Source organism: Crocuta crocuta, unplaced genomic scaffold (assembly GCF_008692635.1).
Source record: "Crocuta crocuta isolate KB4526 unplaced genomic scaffold, BGI_CrCroc_1.0 scaffold586, whole genome shotgun sequence".
NCBI classification, from domain to species: domain Eukaryota; kingdom Metazoa; phylum Chordata; class Mammalia; order Carnivora; family Hyaenidae; genus Crocuta; species Crocuta crocuta.
This window is the reverse complement of record NW_027532407.1, coordinates 4,139,796-4,165,547: the sequence shown is the minus strand read 5'-3', so window position 1 is coordinate 4,165,547 and position 25,752 is coordinate 4,139,796. Positions and strand designations below refer to the sequence as shown.

Below are 25,752 nucleotides of genomic sequence, written 5' to 3'. Positions count from 1 at the left end.
GGGGGGGGGGGGGGCGCCCCCCCCCCCCCCCCCCCCGTCACCTGGGACAAGTGCGTCCTGCCTAGGGTCAGCTGGAGAGCAGGAAACTGGATCCCTCTGTGTCCCGGGTGGAGGTTTTTCTCTTCTCCAGTGATAGGGACAGTGTTTTGAGCAGTTTCAGCCATTCTTTTCTCCCCTAGACTCACTGCGGCTCCCTGCAGAAGGGGATCCCTCCTCCCTCTGTGTCTCTGGTGCGGCCCGATTTTATCTTCCCCAGTTCGCACTCACGCTATAAGGTTTTCTCAGCGGACTCTGTCTTCTTTTCCTCCCAAACTCCTGGATTCTGTAAGGGTTCCGATGGCTTCAGGCCTTCTCTGTTTGAGAGATGGGAGTGAGTGAAATGTATGGAGCTCCCTACTTCTCTGCCATCTTGCCCGGAAGTGCTTGTTACTCTCTTAAACTATGGNAAAAAAAAAAAAAAAAAAAAAAAAAAAAAAAAAAAAAACAAGGCAAAGTGAAAAATATAAAATAAGAAGGAAATTAAAAAAGAAAAACTCAAGACTATGGCTTGTTTTTGTGCCTTGGGATCATGGCATGGTTGGTGTGGGCTTGTGGACCCTGGGCTCACTGAGGTTGCAGGCTTATTGTAAGCTGGACCCTGCTTCCATCTGGGCTTTTAAAGTAGAAGGGGAGTTTGACAATAAACTATTAAAAAAAAAATAAAGTGGAAGGGGAGAGAATTTCAACACATCTTTTTGTTCCTTTTAAGCCGTGGCCTTTTTTTCCTGTGCCCCAGCACAACTGCGGTTGTTGTGGGCTTGGGAACCCCGGGCTTGCTGAAGTTGCAAGCTCACTATGATAACCAGACTCACCTGTAATGGTGTCCAGATGCTGCTCCAGTCTAGGTTTTCAAGGTGGAGTGGGAATGTAAACCATGTCATTCTCCAGTCCCTCTGACCTAGAGAGCTTTCCCACATTTTTTTCTTCCACTTGGTAGAATTCAAGTGTTGTCTCTTTTATATGCTATTTGCTTTTTTTTTTGTTATGTTTTATTTATTTTTAGGAGAGAGAGAGAGACAGCGTGAGCAGGGGAGGGTCAGAGAGAGAGAGAGTCACAGACTGAAACAGGCTCCAGGCTCTGAGCTGGCAGTCAGCACAGACCCCGACGCGGGGCTCGAACCCACGAACCGCGAGATCATGACCTAAGCGAAAGTCGGACCCTTAACCGACTAAGCCACCCAGGCGCCCCAACTAGTTGCTTTTTTAAACTGTGGCTGTTTTTCTGTGCCCAAGGACAGACAGATCTGTTTTTGGGCCTTCAGTACTCTCCCCACTGCCGCTAGCAGTATTGAGGATGAGGATTTCCTTCCTTACTGTGTCTTCATCTCTCTGGCTATCAGTCTTTGGTTGTTCAGTAACTGCTCAGTCAGCCATCATTTCTTCAGGAGGAATAGTTCTAATAGGTATAATTTGGTGTGTGCTGTGGAAGAGGTGGATTCAGAGTTTTCCTATGTTTCCATCTTGAATGAACACCTCAAAATAGTTTTTACAGCAAGTATGGATGACATCTTGACTAAAAATTTTAAAAGACAAATATTTCTGAGGATTTAGAAAGACCTTAAAGAGCATATGAATAGTTTGGTGGGGTGCTTTCAAGCTAAAGTCATTCATCTTTGTAATACCAGTGAATATATTCATCTTATAACACTTCAGTTATAAGGCTGAAGTTCAAACCTGGGTTCTAACATTTACCACTGGCAAATTATTCAGTCTCTCTGTAGTGGAAGCCTACTGGATTATTTGTCTAGCACCTATTCACAAGGCTGTAACAGATGCCCCATAAACATTTGATATGACCCAATTTCCTTACCATAGTTCACAGGATCAATAAATGCTATCCTGGGCCCATAAAATTGTTTGTCTTCTTTCAGATATTGGCAGTAGGTTCAGTCTTTCTCTAGATGGCTGGACCATAAAATGTATGTTTAGGAGCTGTAGGCAGCCATATTTTTTACTGTTGTCGATGGAGATATAAAAGGTACACGTTTATTATAAACTAGGCCCAGAGAGAGTAACAAGAGATGATGAATAGACTAGAGACAGGCTCTTAGTTGATTCTCAATACCCACCCACATTTCTGCCAAGAGATTAAACCTGGATGACTCTGGATATGTATTTATTCCCCCATTTTAAGAGTAGAGCTGAAAGCTGACTTAGAAGGTTTGAATTAGCACAACAGGAGAGCATGCCCATATCAGCCACTGAACTCAGAGTCTCTTCCTTTCTAACAAGGCCTTCTCTGTGACCTGAATCTTCTAATGTTACATAGTCACATAGATGTTCCCTGACCACTGGCACTATGATCACATAGAGCATTATGGAAGCAGGCCTCTTTAGTACTGGTACTTTGACCTTGGTGCATGCAGATCATCAATACTCTACTCAGTGAATAGATGTTAAGATCCGTGGTGGTTTCTCCCTCTCCACTACTTCTAAAGTTCCTTTGGTTATCTTTATTCAAAATTGCATTATATAGTACTAGTAGTTTGTATCCATATCTCCTTTGCAGGACTGTTTCTCTCTTTGAGATGAGGGAATTTATTTTAAGTCAATCATCTTTTGTTCAAGTTGGGTTTCCACTACTAGTAAATTGAAGAGTCATATCCACACAACTATGGCCTCTCTAAGCCACAGTGATCTCTTAAAAAGTGGAGCGAACAATATCAAGTGAGACAATGAATATAAAACTGTTGGTACACAAAACATGTTCTGTAAATTTGAAGAGGATATTTCTTGAAGGATCAAGATTATAAAGATATGAAATGATAGAAGGATCTGGGAAATAAATTACTTTCTACTGTGCAATTTGATTTAGTGACAGGGCAGTTTCAATATTCTATAAAGATTTGCAGAATTCATTGCCCTCTTTAATTCTGTTATATTTGACCTTTTTCTTTCTGTCTCATCATCTATCCTACTTTCTTCTTCTTTTCTATTAATTTTCATTCCCAACTCATTTCTTGTCATCTATTTATTACTGTATCTTTTTGATATTTGTTCATTTTATTAATCCTCAAAAATCCTGATCTTTCTTCTAATCTTACAGGCTTTCTACAGTTAGAATGTTTTTGGCTACAAGCAACCCTCCCATCTCCAACATTGACTCTGACTAAAACAATACATAACTTTATTATTTCACATAAGATTAAGTCTTCAGGTAATGATGAGTCCCTATTCAGTTTAGTTACCATCTAATCAAGATGCCAGGGCCCCACACTCTTTCTACTTTGCGTCTCTGCCCTCTTCAGCCTGTTGGGTTTTGTCCTGAAGCTGTCATCCCTTTTGATCATAGGTGGCTCCTTGCTGTTCTGGTTGCCATATCACAAAACAAAATCCAGATGAAAAGACTCCTTTTCTTCATTTTTTTTCTTTTTATAATCAACAAATACTTTCCTAGAAGCCCCTGGAGACTTTTTCTCATGTCCCAGGAGCAAGCATTGCACAGCACAACAATTCATAAACCAAATATCAGCAAGGGAGATAGGATTAGTAGTACTGGCTTCAGAAGCGAAATGCATAATTTTACATTAATGAAAAGCTTTGCCTGTCCATAACAGGACTCCTTTGGGAATGTAGAGGACAAAGCAGAAATAAAGAGATGTACAGAACTTTTAATCACCCAGAAGCTGTGATGTCGCCCCACACAAAGCATCACACTCACTTGGCCCTTAGTCTGGCCCCTCAATGTTCTTACATGATTGTGTGAATCTTTTGGGTCAGGTTTAAATCCTGTCTCTCACAATTATTGCTTAATGATATGGGTAATTAACTCAGTTTCCTTGTTCAGAAAAAGGGATAATAATAGCGCCACATTCATGATGGTGTTTTGAATATTAAGTGAGTTAGTATAAGAAAAGCTTTTAGAACAGTGCCTGTCTATAAGAAATAATCATTACATTGTACACACACACATTTATCCATTGATTCATATTTATTTAAAGTGAACTGAATGACAAGAGGAATCAAGATGTTGTCACTGTAAGGTATTGTTACATTCATGCTGAATCCTCATTCATATCACCTTTTGCCTTAGGTCAAGTTCCCTGGTAGTGAACTCTGAGATTTGATTGATTACAGGAGATTTGCTGAAAAGTGTTCTCTGAAACACTCCTGTGAGGGGGTAGCAGAGATAGGATGGGCAGCAGGGGAAACTGGGCTGTAATGAAGTTGCCTTCAAGTCCTGGTCAGAGCCTGTGGGGTGCTCTAGAGCTGGAATAACTTTCCTGCTAGAGCCTCCCAGATTGAAGCAAGGGGGCTGGGCCCTTGTACTTTGCATACTGCATGATCTATCATTCATGCATACTGCAGAGAGGGGGTTTATTTTGGGGTGAGGCAACTTCCTTTGGTGAGGGCAATTCCCGGGTAAAGATGCAGCAATGAGCCCAACATTCCTAGTACTTGGGGATTCAGAGTTCTTCACTCTTGAGAGACCATGGTTCTAGGCATCTTCCTATAGTATCAACTCTGGAAGGTAACTGCTGTCACTCTGTGTGGATTAAGTAGAGGACCACAGAGCAAAAGATAATGCCATGGGATGAGCTGCCTAAAGCTTATACTTCTAAGGCTTCCAGTTGCAGTGAAAAATCAGCCTCAGGTTAATGAGGTATTCACGAGTAATTCCAGAATGCCTGAACTGATATTGTGCTAGGGAGACTATGAGATGCCATCTTCCTGTTACACATGGTCCAGGACTGTAAAACTTGATGGAGTCAGAATGCCATGGTTTGGAGCAAAGGAAGACTAAATATTCTTAGGAAACTTTAAATTATAATCATGAATGTGAAGGAAGAGATGTCAGAGCACAATAGACTTCGATAATTTAGATAATTATATTGTTATTAATTATAGAGAGACAAAGCTCCCAGAAGTAAGTGGGTAAAATTATGAGTGAAGGTTAACAGAAACAAATAGGGATGAGAGTGAGAGAAAACCCAGTGTGCTACGAGTAGTGGCAGATATATATTATTCAAACTAGTTTCTTTCTTTCTTTATTTTTTTTTTGAGATACAACCAACATTTTCCATTATACTTGCATTTAGGTGCAGTTATAGGACTTAATTCTGGCCAATGGAAAATGGATGGAAGTAATGTATATCACTCCTACATGCAGCCAATACAAACTTCCTTTCAAGATCCATTTCTCTTCCCTTTCTGACTGGTTGAATGGAGACAAGCTCTCAGTGCCTCTCCTCAGAGCAACCTGCACAATCATGTGGTGAAGATAGCAGTCCCTCCAAAAGAAGTCTACTAGAGAGCACCCTCCATCCCTCCCTATTCTCTACCTGCCTCCCACACACAGAACACCAAACTGAACTGTCAAGTGAGCAAGAAATAATTGTGTTGTTTTTATCTTATGTCATTTTGTTAAGTCACAAAGATTCCAAGTCCTACCTGAGATGGCAGCTAGCAAGTATCTCAATAAATATACCTGTCTTTGTGGACCTGGGGAAACAGATGACATACCTAACTATGATACCAGTGGTTTTATTTTTTTCTTTCCTTCTTTAATCTATCTTTTATATACATATCTTTTATTTTTAGAAACTCCTAGGGTTACAAACTAGAGGCTGATGGGCTAGGTTAGAGCACAGATATTTTTATTTGGCCTGTGCAATACTTAAATATTGTCTGGCTTGTCAACACACACACACACACACACACACACACCCCTTTTCATGTCTAGCGTCTCTGAAAAAGGCAGAATATTCCATAACACCATGGATGGCAACCATTGGCCTGGCCAAGTGGAGGTCCCCTGTCAAAAGAATATGGAGTCTCCATTTGCCACCATCCCCAACCCTCTTAATGTATCATGGCCAGCTCACATCCCCTGTGTATGTTTTCTGCCAGGTCTGTGGAGCCCTTATGACTTGTTGTTAGCCCTTTTCTTTGGAAAGAGTGCTTATGCTTTCTAAGAGGTGTTCTTTGGTTAGTTTTTTTCTCTAAGCATTTTCTCCCAATGACATTTCAAATGCCTTTCCAAGCTGTACAGGGCAAGATGGGGTTTTCCTCCTGTGCATCTGCAGTACTAATGGGTGCAGAATCAGCACTTCATATAGAATCTGAAAGCTGTCAAACTTCTTCCCTGATTTTCTACTTGGGCAGGGGGCTTTATCAACTATCCAGAAATAACCAAAATGGACCTTGTCTGCTGCATTTCTTTCAAATTCATTTGAAATCCTTGTTCAGATACTGGACATGCAAAGCAACAAGCATCAAGATGATGGAGTCACCAAGAATTGTGACCCTTTATCTAGCCCTGGGTGTAGAACTATTAATTACTGCAGACTATGCCCCACTGCACTGATGCTGAGAACAACATAATGAAGCCCCGTGGAGACATTGAGAGAATGAATACCCTATCATTAACTCTTCACAGAGACAGATAAGGCTAGGAAAGTGCAAACTGGAACTTGGGTAAAGCTCTTCTTTATGGATATCCAGGGAGATTAAGAGTGTTTCTTTAAAATAAGGCTTGTCTTAGAGAGAATTACTTGCAGGGATTAAAGGTAGTATTATATGAGTAAAATGCTTTCAAGCAACAACTCATGGGGACAACATGACACCCTTTGTGGCTAAAGCACTCTGAATAAATGGTTTAAATACTTCAAATATTATCACTTTTGTTTAATTTTTAGAGAATTGCAATAAAATGGTTTCATTTCCTTATATCTCTCTCTTGGTAACCTCATCCAAATCTAAGTTTCTAAATCTGAGTCTAAATGAATGGATCAGACCTGTATAAGTCAGGGCCAGTGAGAGAAATGGGCACTTTTGTAATGGAAGTAATTTCAAATTCTAGTAAAGCTGCTCTTGATTTCCCCCTTTCCATATAGCATGCTAATCTCCATCTGGCTGCAGTAACAGCATCTGCCTTTAAAATGACCCATTTCTTTCTCAGACCAGAGTTGTGCTCTCCATGTTTCAGGCCTGCACCTCTTTTGGGTCACCCTCCTGACTAATGTGCTTTTCTATGAGTAATATCATAATTCACAGTTTTCTCCCCTTTTTCCTTCAGATGAACTGGGTAATTCAAGTTTCATTTTCTCTCTCTGGGTATTTAAAGGCCAGCCCTTCAAACCAATTTTAGCCATCTATTACTGGTGAGCCAATTTCTTGAGTGGCTTATTTGCAGAGCTGGTTCTGTAAGCTTGAGCCTGCTCCACCAGCCAGGCCCTTATATTGCATGTGGAATTTATTCAGGCAAAGTAATTCTTTGAGCATATAATGAATATCATGGAGTCAGTCTCACTGACTTTTTAGGTTATTTCCAGCACCAGTCAGGCACTGATTGGGCCTTCTACTAGGTCTCTAATATTACAGATTTGATAAATATCAAATATTAACCAAACTACTGACACATTCCAACTCATGACTTCCTTCCTAATTGTGTGCAGAAATAGAACAGAATATGACAATAGGAAGAGGTTAGATGGTTCTATGATATCTCAGGAATTGCATGATATATTTTCTACTGCTGGATATGATAGGTGACAGGATTAGGGAGAGGAAGCAACTCTCACAACATATACCATTCTGGTAATAAGCAAATGTGGGATTTGGATCCAAGGTAATGTAAATATATTCATATTGGTGCAGTATATTCCTATTTTCATGCATGTTTTATGGAATTGTCTGGGAATTTTGTAATCACAGCTCATATACATGCATATGACATGAAATCTTGTGCAACTAATTGACAAGTGTCATTCTATAAATGGCAAATGAATCTGCTATTCTATGTAGTATTTAGTATATATGATCATCTACAAAATCCTATTTTTGAAATGTAAAATTTGGATTTTTCACATGCTTTGTTCTGAGTCTGTCTTTGAAAGAGATGGTATTTCCTCACTTTATGCATGTTTCTGATTATTAGTAAAATTGAGATGTGTAAAAATTATTGTTGGAAGCTTTGCAATCTTTAAGAGGAAGAATAGGAAATTTTTAAATAAAAAAGAGGCTTTGGAGTGGTATGATCATCAGAGAGAATAAAACCCATAATACCTGGCTTCTGTAATAATATCAGTAGTCATGGAGGTAGCTACAGAGTTGAAACAGTGGTTGCAAGAGATTTTTCTCTTCTTTGGAACACATACATATTTGGTGACTATATTTTTTATTCCTTTTGAGAGAGAGAGAGAGAGCGCAAGTGGTGGGGCAGGGAGAGAATCCTAAGCAGGCTCCCTGTTGTCAGTTTAGAGCCCAATACAGGATGTGATCCCACAAACCATGAGATCATGACCTGAGCTGAAATCAAGAGGCAGATGCTCAACTGACTGAGCCATACAGGTACCCTAACAACTATATTTTTTAAATCAATAATGGGGTCATGTAATGTGATGATTTGAATATTCTATCTTTGGCTCAGATAGAATGTGTAATGGTACAGAAATTTAAATTCAGCTCTCAGGAACACAGATATTCTTATTTTTAATTTCCTTTAGTATTCTAGGAGACTTGATCTTACTGATTGATTAATATTAGCTTATGAGAGAGCTCTGGTGGACCCCTCTCTGTATGTTGGTCTTCTAGACTCAGTCCCTTTATTTTCATTGCTTTCCTTAGAATGGTAAGAATTTTAGGCCTGGTAAGGGAAGAGTGTTATATTAGGGATGAAACTAAATTAGAGAAAGCAGATCCCAAGAACTCATAAGAGTGATAAAAATCAGTCATTAGGTAAAATTTTCAGCTACTGCCATGAGTTTACTAATACATGGTACTGATAGACAAGCATCTTTCAGCTGAGGTTAACTAATAATTATTAACAATAGTAATAGCAAATATCAATTATTAAATGCTCACTATATGCTAACCACCCCCTCTGGACTATCTTATTTAGCCCTTACAACATCCATATGAGGCAGCAGGTACCCCATTATCTTATTAAATAAGATAAAAAGAAACTGCTTTAGAGAGATTATTCTATTTCATTGATTTTGAGGCAAACATTATTTTACAATTTACTTTCTTAGACATCATGCTGCATCTTCAAATTGGTGGCATCTTACAACTGCTCTAGACAGCTAGAAGTCATGAAAGTTTTCATTGTCTGTTTGGTCATAAACATCAACAGTGGCAGGTTGAAAACTTGAAAAACGTGTGCCAAGTTTAGGGAAGAAAATCCCAGACAGGATAGTGGGACTTTTAACTCCCATGAAGCAAATAGTTGTGGATGTGGTGAGAAAGGAGGCATATCAGACAGATTTAGCATCATTCCCAATGCGTAAGTTAAAAGTAAGCTTGCTCTGCAGAACTGGAAAGCCTGTGTCTTTTGTTCTCTGTGAATTTTCTTACAAAATGCAGCACTGTTCATGCTGTCAATAGACAGATGATCACTGGATGATATGATGTGGAAAACCATGGACATTCATGACTCTAATGTGTTTTAGAAGAGTCTACATGTGAACAAGTTTTAGAAATACTTTAACCAGTTTCTTTCATACAACATAGACATAGAAGTAATCCATGACAAAAATCTATGGCTAATTAAATTTAAAGTAGCTCTTTCATTAATTCTAACATAAAATGTTTCAGAGATTAAAAGCATTATGTTAGTCTGCAATCACTAGTATCTTTATTCAATAAAATAGAGACAAAAGTTTGTCTGGATCTAGAGAGCAAGTTCAAAATATTAGGCTACAAGGCATTCACTAATATTATTTGAGGACAAGCATAGGAAGACCACTAATCTCTCTTTTGTGAAAACATCCTGGGGCCAAGAAATACTAATTGTTACTATTATCATTAATATTTTTTCAGAGAGGATGAGAAAGAATCTTAAGCAGCCTCTATGCCCAGTGTGGAGCCCGATGTAGGGCTCTATCCCATGAACCATGAGATCATGACCTCAGTCGAAATCAGGAATCAGATGCTTAACTGACTGAGCCACCCAGGTACTAATACTAATTATTATAATGTCATGTTAAACTTATATTGCACCTTAAACTTTGCACAGTTGTTTCACTAATTTTGCTTGGTGACTCCTTACAATGATGCAATGAGGTAGAAACTGTTATTATCCCCTCATTTCCTGTAAAGACAGAGTGCCAAATGAATTGTCACCACATATATTTGCTAAATTATGGTGGGTTCCCTGGGAAAGAACTTTGAATGGAAATGTTTGTACAAGAAGTTTGTTGGAGAGTTCTCCCAGGAACTTCCACTGGGGATGGTTGGGAGCAGAAGTGGGTAGAGGGACAAGTTGAGCTGCAGTAGAGAACTTAGGTGACCCCATGGAGAGCTTTGGAATTGGGATGGCCATTCAGAGTTGTGTTCATACAAGGCAGTGGGACACACCTGTGTCCACTGCATCAACCAGCCACTGGATGTGGACTGCCCCCAAAGAGGGGATATAATCTTGGGTAAGGCCACTTGCTACCTTGAATTGATTTAAAATTGCTGAGCTCAACTGTGAGCCATCAGCCTGTCAATACTTTTAATAGCTAGCAACATGAACACTGATTCTGAAAAGAGTCTGGGTGGCATTCTACAGCCTCCACTAAAGCCTCCTTCTTATGCTGCTCTTATCCTCTTGCTTTGTATATAATCAAGTCGCCTTATCTGAGAACCACTCCTCTCTGACTCTGGTACATCTTTTTCTGAGAAAACTTAGAAGGGATAGGCAGTCAGAAGAACTTAATCTCCTGCTTCTGTACTAGATTCAGGTTGTACTGATACCCTCCACCTCCACCTCCCTTACTTATTGACCTCACTTCTCCTAGGTTACATACCTAGTAGGGTTACACAGACCTTTATCTCTGCGAGGTATGAGCCGCTGACCACGATACCTGTCCCATGACATGACTGCTATGCTGGTCTATTTGCTGTTAATGCTGGGCAGGGAGTATTTGGACATACATCAATGGATTACTTGGGTGTCTGATATTTGTCTCGACTGTGTGGCAGCAGTTCTATCTCCTTAGGACAATCCCAGTCTATCACCCCCATCAGGATGATGACTCTTTTCCTTGCTCGCTGGTCTCTTGGCTTGAGGACCGCAAAGTGGATGGCATTATATCTCTGTGAATCACAGTGGGATGTGGGTGGGGTGGGAGTATTGAGGGATAGGGAATAGATTCCTCTGTCCTTGGGCACAGAGAAACAGCAAATAGTTTAAAAGAGCAATTAGCTTATTTTTAAATTATTTTTTAATGTTTTATTTATTTTTTGAGAGAGACAGTACAAGCAGCAGAGGGACAGGCAGAGGGAGGGAGGGGGAGACAGAATCTTAAGGCAGGCTCCAGGCTCTGAGCTAGCTATCAGCACAGAGCCTGACACGGGGCTCAGACCTATGAACCATGAGATCATGACCGGAGCCTAAGTTGGATGCTCAACCAACTAAGCCACCCAGACGCTCCAAGAACAATTAGCTTATAAAAAAGCCAGCACTATAACTCTGCCAAATGTTGGAGGAACTGCAGGAGTACTCTGTGGGTCAGAAGGATTGAAGAAGAACAGGGTTTACATTCCCTCTCCAGCTTACAAGCCCAGAGCAGGATCCAGATGCCATAAAGAACCTCCTGCCTCAGTGAGCTCTGTATGGGTCTATAAACCCACATCAGCCTTGGTCACTCTGTGGCACAGAAAAAAAGCCACTCTTTTCTGCTTCCTTTTTTTTTCTTTAAAAGGTCTTGGTTTAAAAGAACAACTAACATATAAAAGAGCCCAACTGCAGAGGATAAGCTCCTGGAAAGCTCTCTAGGTAGAAGGAGTTGACCAACATGGTCTGTGCTCCCCACCCTCCCTCACCTTGAAAGCAGAGACCAGTGTACACAGTCTGGGTATCCTAACTGGACTGCTGCCTCAATAAGCCCTAGACCTCAAACCCATATCAGTGTCAAGCATCTTATCAAGGTGGCCACAGTGGGGTACACACCAGGACACCCTTGATTAGTGCTCACTACAGGCCCAGCCTTTGTGCCAATGTGACAAAGGTGCAAAGCTTACTGGAACACTCCATACCCATAGTACTTTGGCTTCAGATGGCTTGTTAAGGCATCCATGGTACAGAGCACTCTGGAACCTCCCATCTGACATGTTTTGGGTCCAGGTTTCCTGCTTGGGTATGCACCGTGTGTCTATCCCTGCAGGCATCCCCAGCACTGACCACTTTAGGATACCATGGCTTGTGCCCAGTGCAGCTTTACCTGTCCCTCCATGTCACCCTCAGAGGAGAGATCCCAAGAACAGCCTGGCTAGCAACTATTTGAGCTGTCTTGCCAGGGCATATTTTGTCTGGAGGGCCCATAGTTCATACCAGACTGTACCCATTTTAGTTTTAGCTGTCTGTACAGAGTGCCCCAAGACCTTCTACTTGTGCCCATGTTGGTTCCAGTCACCCTTTAAGGGCACTCTCTGTATGGAGAGTCCTGGAATACCCCTGGACTCACTTCAGGTTCAGCTATACTGCCAGGGAACCCTCTGCGCAGAATGTTCAGGAACCTCCCAGCCCACACACTGCCTCAGCATCAGCTACCCTGTCAAGGTACCTCCTCCACAGAGCAGAACACACTAGAATACCCCAGTTTGAATTTATTTCAGGTTCACCTGTCCTGCTAAGGTGCCCTCAGTACTTAGAACCCTGGGACACCCTAACCTGCATTGAATTCAACTTTAGCTGGACATGGTGCCCATTACCTGTAAATACCCAAGACCTGCAGCCCACACCAGCCACAACTCCAGCCAGCAAGGAAAAGCCACTAAACATATGCAGTCTACATGGGGGATGACTAAATGCAAGATCATTCTCTTAAATTTAGGAGAATTGGTATGTTGCCTAATTCATAGAAACACAAAGAGACAAAATGCAACAGAGATATATGTTCCAAAAGAAGAAGAAAAAAATTTCTGAAAAATAACTAAATGAAATGGTGATAAGCAATATGCTTTATAAAAATTTAAAGTAATGATAATAAAGATACTTAATGGGCTGAAAAAAAGAGTAGAGCTCAGTAAAGAGAATGAAATACTAAAAAGATCAAATCAGAGTTGAAGAATACAATACTGAAATGAAAACCCTACCAGAGGAAACCAACAGTAGATTAGAGGATGCAGAATGTATCAGTGATCTGGAAGACAACATAATGGAAAGCACACAAACTGAGGAACAAAAAGAAAAGAATTTTAAAAAATGAAGATAGGGGCACCTGGCTGACTCTGTTTGTGGAGCATCTGACTTTGGCTCAGGTCATGATCTCATGGTCTGTGGGTTCGAGCCCTGTGTCAGGCTCTGTGCTGACAGCTCAGAGCCTGGAACTGCTTCAGATTCTGTGTCTTCCTCTCTTTCTCCCTCCCCTGCTCACTTGCTTTCTCTTTGTCAAAAAATAAATATTTAAAAAAATGAAGATAGATCTCTTGAGCAACATCAAACATTGACACTGTAGGGGTCTCAAAAGAAGAGAGAAAGGGGTAATAAAATTATTTGAAGAAATAATAGCTGAAAGCTTTCCTGAAGTAGAGAAGGAAATAGATATCCAATTCCAAAAAGCACAGAGTTCCAAACAAGATGAACCCAAGGAGGTCCACACCATGACACATAATGTCAAAGGTTAAAGAGAGAATATTAAAAGCAGCATTAGAGAAGCAAAAACTTATCTACAAGGCAAAACTTACAAGGTCATCAGCCGAAGTTTTAGCAGAAGCTTTGAAAGCTGGAATGCAGTGGCATGATACACTCAAAATGCTGAAAGAAAAAACCTACAATCAAGAACACAGAGCAAGCTTATCATTCAGATTTGAAGGAGAGATAGTTTCTCAGAAAAACAAAGTTAAAGGAGATAATCACCACTAAACCAGTCTTATAAGAAGCGTTAAATTCACTTCTATAAGAAGAGAAGAGGAAAAGAAATGGCCATAATTAGATATAGGAAAATTATGAATAAAAATATAAAGTATGACAGCATATACATAAAATGTGGAGGAGATAGTTATAAAGAGGAAGTTCTTTTTCTTTTTTAGAATGTATTTTATCTTAAATGACCATCAACTTAATGAAGACTGCTATTTACTTAGGATGTTATGTATAAACCTTAAGGTAAACAAAAATGGAAAATTTATAATTGGTACAAAAAATAGAGAAAAAAAGCCATACATAACACTACAGAAATTCATCCAACTCAAAAGAAGAGTAAAGGAACAGAGAAGAACTACAAAAACCACCAGAAAAACAAAGAAAAACAAAATGCAAATAAGTACACACCTATCAATAATTACTTAAATGTAAGTGGTCTAAATGCTCCAATCAACAGACAGGGGTTGGTGGAATGAGTAAACATAAAAGGTCCATTTATATGCTGCCTACAGGAGACTCACTTCAGACCTAAAAACACATACAGACTAAAAGTGAATGTATGGAAAAATATTTACCATGAAAATAGACCCCAAAAAATAGACTTTAAAACAAAGACTGTAATAAGGGGCAAAGAAGGGCATTTCATAATGATAAAAGGAATCAGTCCAACAAGAAGATGTAACAATTTTAAATGTCTGCACACCCAAGATTGGTACTTTTAAATATATAAAGCAAATGTTAATGGAGATGAAGAGAGAAATTGATGACAGGATAATAAGAACAGGGGACTTTAATACCTCACTTATATCAATGGATAGATCATTCAGATTGAAAATCAACAATAAAACTGCCTTTGAATGACAGGTAAGACTAAATGGACATAACAGAACGTTCAAAACATTCCATCCAAACACAACCAAATACCCATTCTTGTCAGGTGCACATGGGACATTCTCCAGAGCAGATCACATGTTAAGCCACAAAACAAGCCTCTAGAAACTTAAGATTAAAATAATACCATACATCTTTTCTGACCACATGATATGAAATTAGAAATCAATCACAAGAAAAACTAAATGGAACAAGAGTGTATTATGCTAGTAAAATAAATCAGAAAAAAATATCATATGATTTCACCCATATGTAGAATTTAAGAAACAAAACAGATTAACATAGGGGAAGAAAAGGCAAAATAAGATAAAAACAGAGGTAGACACCCCAAAAGAGACTCTTAAATACAGAGAACATACAAGGTTGCTGGAGGTGAGTTGGTGGGGGAATGGGCCACATGAGTGATGGGCATTAAGGAAGGCACTTCTTGGGATGATCACTGGATATTTTATGTAAGTGATAGTGATGAATCACTAAAGTCTCCTCCTGACACCAGTACTACACCATATGTTAACTAACTTGAATTTAACTAACTTAACTAAGTTGAATACTACACTATATGTTAACTAACTTGAATTATTTATATAGTAAAAGAAAAAAATGGAAAAAACACAAACCCATGGAGGCTAAACATGATACTAAACTACAAATGGAATGGGTCAATGAGGCAATCGAGAAGTAATAATAATAGGGGCGCCTGGGTGGCTCAGTCGGTTAGGCATCTGACTTAGCTCAGGTCATGATCTCACAGTTCCTGGGTTCGAGCCCCACATTGGGCTCTGAGCTGGCTGTCAGAGCCTGTTTCAGATTCTGTGTCTCCCTCCCTCTCTGACTCTCCCCTGCTCACGCTGTCTCTCTGTCTCTCTCAGAAATAAACATTAATAAAAAATTTAACAAAAGAAGAAATAATAATAATAAACAAATGGAAATGAAACCATAATGATCCAAAATCTTTGGGACTCAGTGAAAGTATTTCTAAGAGGGAAACATACAATAATAAAGGCCTACCTTAAGAAACAAGGAAAAGTTTAAATAAGCCATCTAAGCTTACACCTAAAGTAACTCAAAAAGGATAAAAACCCAAGACAAGTAGAAGAAAATAATATAGATCAGAAAATAAATAAAATGAATTGGAGACTAAAAAAGCAATAGATCAATGAAACCAAGAGCTGGTTGTTTGAAAAGATAAATAAAAAATGATAAACCCTTAGCAGAGACTCACCAAGAAAAAAAAAAGACCCAAATAAATAAAATCAGAAATGAGAGAGAAGTAATAACTGATATCACAAAAATACAAAGGATCATAAGAGAATACTGGGGAAAATGAGATGCAAACAAATTAGCCAACCTAGAAGAAATGGACAAATTACTAGAAACATACCATCATCTAAACTGAATGGGGAAGAAATAGAAAATTGAATAGATTGATTACTAGTAATGAAATTGAATCAGTTATCCAAAAACTACCAAAAAAAAAAAAAAAGTTCAAGATCAGGATCAGGTAAACTCACAAGTTAATTTTAGGAAACATTTAAAGAAGAGTTAATATTCTTCTTAAACTATCCCAAAAGAATAGAAGAGTAAGGCAATCTCCCAAATATATTTTACAAGACCAGCATTACTCTGATACCAAAGACACTGCACCCCTATGCTTACTGCGGTATGTTTACAATAGCCAAGATATGGAAGCAACCTCAGTGTCCACTGATGGACAACTAGGTAAGGAAGATGTGGTATACACATACAAGGGAATATTACACAGCCATCAAAAAGATGAGATTGTTCCATTAGGAACAACTGGATGGATGTGCAGCATATTCTAATCAAAATAAGTCCGACTGAGAAAGACAAATACTGTATCATTCCAGTCATATTTGGATCTAAAACAAATTAGATGGAAAACACAAAAAGCAGAATCAGACCTATAATACAGAGAACATACTGATGGTTTCTATAGAGAAGTGAGTGAGAGGATGGGCAAAATGGGTGAAGAGGAGTGGGAGATACAGGCCTCCAATTATGAAATGAATATTTCATGGGAATAAAAGACACAACATAATGAATATAGTCACTGATCCTGTAATAGCATTGTATAGTGATAGAGAGTAGCTATACTTGTGGTGAGCAAAGCATAATGTGTAAACTCATTGAATTACTATGTTGTACACCTGAAACTAACAAAATGTGTCAACTATACTCAAATTTTTAAAAAAAGGAAGAAGTGAGGATATTTGGATAAATCTGAATATTGAAAACAATTAAATATATAAAGTGCTTTTTGGTGTTACTTGTACAGGTCTGAATTATTTATCTAATTCAAGGGTCCATAAGCAGTAGCCCACAGGACAAAACTAGTCTGTTATCTGTTTTTGTAAATAAAGTTTTATTGGAACACAGCCATGCCATTTGTTTACAAATGTCTATGGCTGCTACTCTGCCACACTAACAGAGTTGTGTGGTTGAAATAGAGACAGTAAGCCCACAAAACCTAAAATATTTACTATGTAGCCCTTTTCAGGAACAGTTTGCCAACTCCTAGTCTAGCTAACTGAATTGTGATTAACAATTCATTGGGTCATAAAAATAACAAGTTTGGTATATTTAGAAAGCAAGTTGTAAATAAGTTTATTTGAAGGTAACATACAAATTTTTTTTCAGGAAAAAATAATCTTTTTCTCCTAAATATTTTGTGACATATATCTAGTTCTACCTTTGTTTTGGACTTCTGGGATTTTTCTCACTTTTTAATTTCTGTCTAATGGATTGTTTGGCTTAGTTGTTTATCCTGAAGCTTGATCTCATGTCACACTTCCCTATCCTGAGCTTACTAAATTTTGAGTCTTCTGAGTTCTTGTAGCTCTTAAATGTTTTCTTTTCTGCTTTGTTATTCTTTTCTTTTTAAACATTGTCAAGAGCATAAGTCCACATTGTGTGCCAACAGCACTCAAGTTGGAGGGTCTTGCGGGATTCTGTTCTCTCATTCACTGGGAACATTCCACAGTAGTATGGATATAAAAATTGTATCTGGCTTTATTCCAGGATCCTTTTTCTCCTACGGGTCCCAGTGACGTCATCTAAGCATATCTGGTACTTTCTGTAGTTGTTTAGTGAGGGACTTCCAGAAACAGTTTCTGCACTGGAGCTATAGCTCTCAGCAATGTATGCTGCTTTGACTTAAGTCAAGCAAAGACATATTAGTTTAAATGTCACTTGAAGGCTTTGATGTATTTTCAGAAGTCCCTATCAAGCAGATTAACATCAGAAAAGCCCTGTTTTTCAACTAAGAATTGAACAAAACAATCCCCCTTACATCATTCCTCATAATGAATCTGCCTACAGCTAGTCTTCCTATGAAAGATGACTGTAGATGATTTTTCTGACCATGAGGAAAGATGGATTGGGAAGGATCTACTTGAAAAAGTATCTTGCCCTGCCCCTGAACATATTTGTTTATGAATTTGTGTGGGATCCTTCTGCATGGCTGTTCACCAATGCCCTCTGGGGTGCAGAGGTTGTAATTTGGGGTGGAGGGGGCAGGTTTGGACGCTAAAATGAGAACAAGGAAAGAAGAGAAATGCTCTACAAGTCCTGCAGTGGAGCCCTGAGCAACTCTTGGCTATCAACATTCCACATTTCTGTGTTCTGAGAAAGTCCTGGTGCTTACAGAAAGTATGTAGCTCCAGGGCTCCTGTAGCCTGGAGACACTGCAACAGCATTAGCACAGTGTGCCTGATGCTGGGCTAGAGATTAGCAGTGCCCCCTCTATTGCCAAACCCTATAACTGAATGAAACCACCCTGGAAAGAAAGGCTCACTTTAGGACAACTTGTCAATGGTGCCAGTTCAATTTCAACTTATATATCCTCTTCCATCAAATACTTGACAGCTAAGAACTTTAAAGAATTTAGATATTTAGAAACAAATTCTACCCAGGACAAGAAACTGTAACAGCGTAGTATATACTAAGCACTTGATAAGCATCTGCTTACTATGCAGAGGCTTCCTACACATATCCTGAAGAATTGTAAATTATGCAATTATTTTTCTTTCACACTTTGCTGAAGCTTGGCCAATGGCCAGAGCATCACAAAGATTCTGGAAGCTGTAAGCAGAAGAGCCCAGAACATTTCTGCAGAGATCAGAGCGTACTCGACGATTGCTAAATCCCTTCCTTGGCTTGACTTTCAGGGAACAAGTCCAGAGGACAGAAGATAGATTAAGTCCTCTATCTTCATCTTTTACTAGAATACTAAAAGGTACAAATCAATTGAGCAGCTTGGATGAGAAAGCAAGGAGATAAACCACTGTAAAAGGAAATCTTTCTGGATACCTAAGCAGGTACAGAAAAGAGCAGAGTCTGGCCTGCCTGGAGGAGCAAGGATGGTTTCTGAGAAGGCATAGAGTACATTAGAGAGGTAGTGGGTCTCTCAGTTCCTACATGAGGTAGCTGGGCATAACTGAGAGAGCAATAATTTCGGAGTGCAAGGCTGTGGACAGACAATGTGAAAGTGACAATGTCTTTGGCCTCAAAAATTTATTATCTAGAGAAGAAACTCTCAAACAGAATATAAATTGTAGCTCTTTGTTGGATTCAATGAATGAAAATTGGTCCTATAATATTTAGGACTAATGTGCTGAATTATATGTACAGTTTATAGGCATTCTTCCTAGGCCAGATCTACTGGGTAGCTTATTCTGTAATGGTGGGGCAGAATATAGTGGAATTGTTGAGGGAGGTGGTGGTGTTTCCTGCTCCCTGGAGATGCAGCTCCAAGGCCTGGTGAACAGGTGGTGGACGTGGTTCAGACACCAGCCTGCATAGTGTTAATCTCCAGAGTCTCCCATTCCTCTTTGAGGTTGCTCTGTTTCTCGCTTAGTATGCATATGTACTTGGGATGCTGATCATGAATTTAGAACACCTCTCCTGGGATAATTATGAATTACAGATGAGAGAAAGTCACTTATTCAGGAAATATTCCAATTCCAAAACTAAAGACTGAAGACGTTTCTAGATGTAAAGCACTGACAAATCTTGAAGCGCATATATTTTCTAGAATATTAAAAATACCAACATATTAAAATTAGCTATTATAAAATTCAGGTAAAAATGCTTCTTGATGTCAAATATTAACTGAAACTTGACATCTGATTCCATTAGAACTGACATTTGATACCATTACTTTCAAAATAAAAGTGTTTTTCTTCCAAAAGGAAGGATGACATAAATAATATTTGCAATTGATATCTGTTCTTGTTAGGATTAAGGGGAAATGTTGTGCTCTGTTTGCTGGACAAACTGAGGAAAAGCAGTAAAAATATGATAAATGTAGTGTATGGTTTATGAAAATATAATAGTCCCTGCAAACTTAACAATCATAAAATACATTTTCCTTTAATTCAAAGTAATAATTTAAAGCCAAAGTAAAAAAAATCCCTGAAGATCAAATAAGAAAGACACATACCATCTGGCACAGTATATGACAACAACAGGTTCTAGAAGGTCAGTGTAGCTTGCTTTATAACATCCAGGGACTATGGTCACCTCAGAAGAGATCAAGAAAATCAATTCCATAGAAGCCAAGAAACAAAAGGGCAAGTAGTATTCCATGCCAAGTTTAGGGAGTATTTCCCAAGTGATTCCATTTTGTTTTCCAGAAAATTTGGCCACTGAGGTAATTATTCTAATGAACAGCATTTGTCTTATTACCTGAAATATTTACCAGTTATGTGTGCTATAAATTGTACCCTGTTTATTTTCTACTTGAGGAGACAGAAGAACTTGAGCAATTTGGATTCTCAGAGAGGATGAAACATTTCTAGATGGGGTTGGCTGGGAAGATGGCAAAGTAGGAGACCCTAAGCTCATCTCTTCCTATGGATACAACTAGATAATAGCCACATCAGTGTAAATAACCCAGTCAACAATCCAAAGACTGGCAGAACAAACTCCACAACTAAATGGTGGAGAAGAAGCCACACTAAAGGAAATAAGAAAGGTAAAGACATGGGATGGACCATAGCCATCCATGGTATGGAGGATCTAGTGGCATGGAGAAGGGTTGAAAACAGGCTTTCATACCAGGGACTCCATGAATGAGGAGGATGAATGCCCATAATATTTGCCTTTGAAAGTGAGAAGAGCCAAACAGCATGAGTTCTTACAAGCAGTAGGATTTAAAGTCTTATATTTTAAAAATCAGTGTGCTTGGCTCTGGAAGATCCCCAAGGACATTAGGAAGTAGAGTCCCTGCCCTTAAAGAGACAGCCCGACAAGCAGCCTATGCAGATACAGCACAGAACTAGCAGTTTGAAACATACCAGGAAAGGACATGAGGAAGGATGATATGTTCATCTCAGACTATGACCGTAAGAGACAGGGATCATGGGAGACCATTTCAGAAAAAAAGGAGCTGGAAGGTGCCATTTCCTTCCCGTGCTCCCCAGCATAAACAATGACCAACAGAGAGAATGATTGGAGGACTGACAGTCTTTCCCTAACTTGCTTACACCGAGCTTCACCCCCCCTCGCACTTCAGCAGATCCACCTTCCCCAGTTACCTTCCCATTAGTCCCTGTACTGTGGTACCCTACCTTAGGAGATTGGTGAAAATCCTGTCCATACCACATTTCCTGACTTGTGCATTTTCTTTGAGACCTCACTTCTGGTGGTGGCAGTGGCAGATCTTCTTTCACAAATAGATCATCAAACACTTTGTTTAAAATGTGCCTCACCCCTACTGGGGACCAAACACTGATCACAATAGACAAAGAGAACCTCTGTAGACAAATGAACTGAAGGAAAAAAGAGGCCAAGACTCAACAGCAGAGCACATGCAACACACACAGGAGATACTCCCTGAAGTGCCAGGCCCTGGGGAATAGGAGACATTGTACTTTCAGGACCTCTTCTTCAAAAGGCTATTATTGTTAAGAACAAGAGAAGTCCCTGACATTCCTAACACAGAGAAACATACACAGAAAGTTAGACAAAATGAGGAGACAGAGAAATATCTCCCAAATGAAAGAGTAGAAACAAACCACAGCAATGAAATGAGTATAAGTAATATTCCTAATAGAGAATTTAAAGTAATAATCATAAAGATATTCACTGACTTGAAGATAAGAGCTTAGGACATCAGATCCTTAACAAAGAGATAAAAAAGAACCAATCAGACATGAAGAACACAATAAATTAAAAATACATTTGATTGAAAAAATAGCAGGACAGATGAAGCAGAGGAATGAATTAACAACATGGCAGACAAAGTAATGGAAAGTAACCAAGCTGAGCAAAGGAGAGGGAAGAAAATAGTGTAAATTGAGAATAGTCTTAGAGAACTCAGTGACTACAATAAGTATAGAAACATTCACATTACAAGGATATCAGAAGAAGAGAGAAAAAAGGAGAAAATTTGTTTGCAGAAATAATGGCTGAAAACTTTCCTAAACTGGAGGAGAAACAGATATCCAGATCCAGGAGGCACAGAGATCACCACAAAAATTCAACCCAAGGAGGTATACACCAAGACGTATAGTAATTAAAATGGCAACAAAATAAAAAATTTTTAAAAAAATAAAAAATTGTAAAAAATAATTAAATTTTAAAAGCAGCAAGAGAAAAGAAGGCAGTAGTGTGTGAAGGAAACCCCTTAAGGGTATGAGTAGATTTTTTCAGCAGAAACTCTGTGGTCCAGAATGGAGGAGCATGATGTATTCAAAGTGACCAAAGGGAAAAATCTGCAGCCAAGTATATTCTATCCAGCAAGCTATTATTCATGCTGAAAGGAGTAAGAGTTTCACAAACTAAACCTGCCCTATAAGACATATTGAAGGGAACATTTTGAATACAAAGGAAAGATCATAAGTAGGAGTATTAAAATAAAAATCACAAAAGCAGTAAAAATAGCATTTCTATAAAAATCAGTCAAGGGATTCATAAAATAAAAGGATGTAAAATATGACACCATATACTAAAAATGTGAGTTAGGGGAGGAGTAAAGAATAGGTTTAAACTTAACTGACCATGAACTTAATGTAGACTGCTATATGCAGAAGATGTTATGTACAAACTTAATGGTAACCACAAATCCATAACCAGTAATAGATATGCAAAGAGTAAAGAGAAAGAGATCTAAGATTATCACTAAAGAAAGCCAACAAACCATGAAAGAGGAGAAAAGACCAGAGAAAATCTACAGAACCAACCACAAAACAAATAACAATAAACACATCAATAATTACTTTGAATATAAATGGACTAAACACTCCAATCAAAAGACAAAGGGTGACAGAGTGGATAAAAAAAAATCAAGACCCATATATATGACTTATAAGACACTCATTTTAGACCTAAAGACACCTGCAGATTGAAAGTGAGAGGACAAAGAAATATTTATCACGCAAACGGATGTCAAAAGAGCTAGGGTAGCAATATTTATATCAGACAAAATAGTCTATAAAACAAAGACTGTCACAAGAAACAAAGAAGGACACTATATAATAATAAAGAGGACAATCCAAGGAGAAGATCTAGCAATTGTAGATATTTATGCATCCTACATAGGAGTACCCAAATACATAAAACAGTTAATAACAAAGGAATTAATCAAGAGTAATACAGTAATAGTGGGGACTTTAAACTCCCCACTCACACTGATGGACAGATCATGCAAACAGAAAATCAACAAGGAAACAGTGGCTCTGAATGACAAACTGAACCAGATGGACCTAACAGATATATTCAAAATATTCCTTCCTAAAACAGAATACACATTCTTTCAAGTACACATTAAACATTCTCCAGGAGAGATTACATCTTGGACCACAAAACAAGTCTCAAAAAAAAAAAAGAAGTCATACCATGTATCTGTATCTTTTCTGATACATATAAATGCTGTGAAACTAAAAACTCCAGGAAAAAATTGGAAAGAGCAAAAATACATGGAAGTTAAATAACATGCTACTAAAAAATGAAAAGATCAAGTAAGAAATCACATAATGATTTTTTTAAAAATTACATGGAGAGAAATAAAATTAAAAAAGCAATGGTCCAAAATCTTTGGGATACAGCAAATGGTGTTCTAAGAGAATTTATGGCCATACAGGCCTACTTCAAGAAGCTAGAAAAATTTCAAATAAACAACCTGTGTACCTAAAGGAGCTAGTTAAAGAACAAATAAAACCCAAACTCAGCAAAAGGAAGGAAGTAATAAAGACTAGAACAGAAATAAAAGATCTAAAACGTAAAACAAAACAAAACAACAACAACAACAACAACAAAAAACATGAAAAGCAAAGAAACAAAAACAATAGAACAGATCAATGAAACCAGGAGCTTGTTTTTTGAAAAGATGCACAAAATTGATAAACCTCTAGCAAGTCTCATCAAGAAAGAAAAAGACCCAAATGAACAAAATCACTAATTAAAGGGGAGAAATGACAACCAACATCACAAAAGTACAATTTTAACAGAATTTTATAAAAATCTTTATACCAACAAATTGGACAACTTAGAAGAAATGAATAAATTCCTAGAGACCTATAAATTACTGAAAGTAAGGCAGGAGGAAATAGAAAAATTGAACAGACTGTTTATCAGCAATGAAATTGAATCAGTAATCAAAAAACTACCAAAACACAAAAGTCCAGGACCAGATGGCTTCACAGGCGAATTCTCCTAAGACTTTAAAGAAGAGTTATACTTATTCTCAAATTATTCCAAAAAGTGTAAGAGGATGGGTAAACTTCCAACTTCATTCTATGAGGCCAATATCACCCTGATACCAAAATCAGATAAAGCAATCACATAAAAGAGAACCATGGGCTAATATCTCTCATGAATATATATGCAAAAATCCTCCACAAAATATTAGCAAACAAAGTCCAAACAATATATTTAAAAAATCATTCACCATAACCAAATGGGATTTATTCCCAGGATGCAAGGTGGTTCAATATTTGCCAAACAATAACATGATACATTACATCACTAAGAGAAAGGAAAGAAAACTTGGTCATTTCAACAGATGCAGAAAAAGCATTTGACAAAGTACAACATCCATTCATGATAAAAATCCTCTGCAAAGTAGGTCTAGAGGGAACATATCTCAATATAATACAAGCCTTATATGAAAACCCAGAGCCAACATCAATTTCAATGGTGAAAACTTAGAACTTTTCCCTAAGATCAGGAACAAGATAGGGATATCCATTCTCACCACTTTTATTCAACATAGTACTGGAAGTCCTAGCCACAGTAATTAGACAACATAAGGAAATAAAAAGCATCCAAATTGGTAGGGAAGAAGTAAAACTCTATTTGCAGATAACATGATACTATATATAAAAAACCCTAAAGACTCTACCAAAATAATACTCATACTGATAAATAAATTCGGATACAAAATCAATGTCCAAGAATCTGTTGCATTCCTATGTACTAATAATGAACCAGCAGAAAGTGAAATTAAGGAAACAATTATATTTACAACTGCACCAAAAACAATAAAATATTTAGGAATAAACTTAACCAAAGAGGCAAAAGACCTGTACTCTAAAAACTGTAAGACACTGTTGAAAGAAATTCAAGATGACACAAAGAAAAGGAAAGACATTCCATCATCATGGATTAGAAGAATAAACATTGCTAAAATGTTTATACTACCCAAAGCAGGCTACACATTTAATGCAATCCCCATCAAAATACCTACAGCATTCTTCACAGAACTAGAACTAACAGTCCTAAAATTTTTATGGAACCACAAAATACCTCAAATAGCCAAAGCAATCATGTAATAGAAAATCAAAATTGGAAGTAGCACAATTTCAGATTTCAAGTTATACTACAGAGCAGTGGTAATTAAAACAATATGGTACTTTCATGATAATAGAAACACAGATCAATAGAATAGAACAGAAAACCTAGAAATAAACTCATGATTATGTGGGTAATAAATCTTTGACAACAGAGGAAATTGACAAAGGAGGAAAGAAAGTCTGTTCAGCAAATGGTTTTGGAAAAACTGGACAGCC

At 38.1% G+C, this 25,752-nt stretch overlaps 1 long non-coding RNA gene across 2 annotated transcripts in view; it reads left to right on the top strand.

The window, feature by feature from the left end:
- The window catches only part of LOC144243654 (uncharacterized), a 63,544-nt gene that overhangs the window by 27,593 nt on the left and 10,199 nt on the right, over positions 1–25,752 (top strand). For both annotated transcript variants that reach the window (XR_013338728.1, XR_013338727.1), the window contains exon 2: positions 9,802–9,935. This is a non-coding gene — a long non-coding RNA (uncharacterized LOC144243654). The remainder of the gene's footprint in view (positions 1–9,801; positions 9,936–25,752) is intronic.